Source organism: Heterocephalus glaber, unplaced genomic scaffold (assembly GCF_053883595.1).
Source record: "Heterocephalus glaber isolate CG9 unplaced genomic scaffold, H.glaber_assembly_v1.0 deba00001097, whole genome shotgun sequence".
In the NCBI taxonomy this organism is placed as follows: Eukaryota; Metazoa; Chordata; class Mammalia; order Rodentia; family Bathyergidae; genus Heterocephalus; species Heterocephalus glaber.
Genome location: NW_028258191.1, coordinates 4,382,899 through 4,384,875, shown reverse-complemented (window position 1 = coordinate 4,384,875; position 1,977 = coordinate 4,382,899). Strand labels below are relative to the sequence as shown.

Genomic DNA, 1,977 nt, shown 5'->3' with positions numbered 1-1,977 from the left:
AGAGGAATGGCACACAGAATAGAATCAAGGATTCCAGGAGATGTAGGGAACAGTGGCAGTGTCCATGACCTCCTAGTTTTATACCATAGTCCAATCTTCTGCCAGATCATTCCCCTATTTCTTCTACAAACCAATTTACACAGATAGACCCTTGAGAAAAACGCATCATAAAAATGAGCACTCTAGATCTGGGGTTGGTGACATTTTTCCATAAACACAGTATTTTAGGCTTTATGGGCCATAAAATGTCTGTTTTAACTCCGATAGTCAACTCTGCCAAAGAAGTCACAGACGATACATAAGCAAATGGGTATGGCTTTGTTTCGGTAATATTTTGCAGACATTGAAATTTAAATATCACGTAACTTTCATGTCATGAACTACTCTCCTTTTGAGCTTTATTCAAACATTTAAAGATGTAAAAGCCATTTTTCATTTGCAGGCCATACGAATAATAGGCAACGAGTTGATTCCAAATGTGGACTATAATTTGCCAACTTTGGCTGTAGGTCAGTGACTTTCAAACTCTTTTACCTGTGACTGTAAGAGATGCATTTGATTTTATATAAAACCTAGAACATAACACATAAACACACATGCACGTCTATGATTAAAATTTAAGTTTCATAAAATAAAACTTTTATATGAATTATAAAGTCTGGTATTTTTCATTTTCTCCCACTTGATTTTATTTTTACTTTTATTTTTTTTTTTTGACTATTACAAAAGTTTATTTAACAAAAAATTCAATATGAAAGTGTGTATGACTCAATTTTCGGTCATAGTGAAACTAGCGCTTTGAAGAGGGGCTTGGATTTCTCTGCTGAACAGTTATTTAAACTCATTCCAGGGCTTCCAACATGGTGATACTATTTTCTCGGATTGCCACCATTCCAATATTGTTCTGCTGCCCACGAGTTGCCATCTCCACACATTCATCTATCACAAGATTCATAAAGGGATCAAACCCTCACAATATTCCTTGGACATGTCTGCCACCATTTACTTTCAATGATAATTTCTTGTCCATAAATGTTTTCAGCTTGGGAGGGTGAGCCTTGCTCATCTTGTCTAATCCATGGGCTCAGAGATCCTTTTGATTTTATTTTTAGACGTTATTGTGACCCACTGAATTGCTTTTCCAACCCCCCAGGGCCTTGTCACTTCCAGTTTGAAAAACTGCTAGAGATCGACAAAGTCTGTGCTCTGGACAGCAGTGGTATTGTAGTCACAGTGCTGTTTTGTATTCATCAGCATTGAAGTTACTTGGAATTTGCCAGTAAATAACATCAAGACCAAAAAAAAGATGCTATCACAAACCTGTCAAGGGCAGCGTGACAGCAGCCTGCCTCAACCTGCCTGGTCCCAGGAAATTTCAGATGGCTCCCTGTCTTTCTTGATGTGTGATGTATGAATTTCATTTGAAGTGAGCAGAATTTAGAACAAACAGAATTTCAAGCAATTGCAAGATCCAGCCTAAAACTTCGAGTTTGGCAGTTTTGAAGAGACTTTAGGCCATTTGCATTATAGCCATGTTTGTCACCAGCTAAGGTATTTGGAAAGTATGACAATTTCCAATAGTTACCTCTTGGTATAACTCAGCTAAAGATTAAAAGAGATCAGACCACAAACTGCTTTTTAAAAATAAAGCAAACAGTTCACTTTGATCACAAGACAAACAATGAAATGGTTAGTACCTTTTTCTAATTTAGGAGTCACAATTGGCCTCAGGAAAGTGGACTAGATGAAACTTGTCTTCATCATTTCCCATTGTCCATTTTGCTCTTGTCATGTTTCTGTGCTGTCCTTGCCTCTCTATCTAGACTTTTAAAATTTGAGCTAATAATTGCATATAGTTAAGGAATATAGTATAATATTTCAGCATGTGTATGATCATATAAGGGTTTTATCTAGATTTTATTTGTTTATTTTCCTGTAACAGGGACCAAATTCCAGACTTTGTGCTTGCTGGGCAGG

At 36.7% G+C, this 1,977-nt stretch overlaps 1 pseudogene; it reads right to left on the bottom strand.

Annotated features, from left to right (window-relative positions):
- Positions 1-773: 773 nt before the first annotated feature.
- LOC110346760 (small nuclear ribonucleoprotein G pseudogene) lies at positions 774-1,091 on the bottom strand (annotated as a pseudogene).
- Positions 1,092-1,977: the final 886 nt, after the last annotated feature.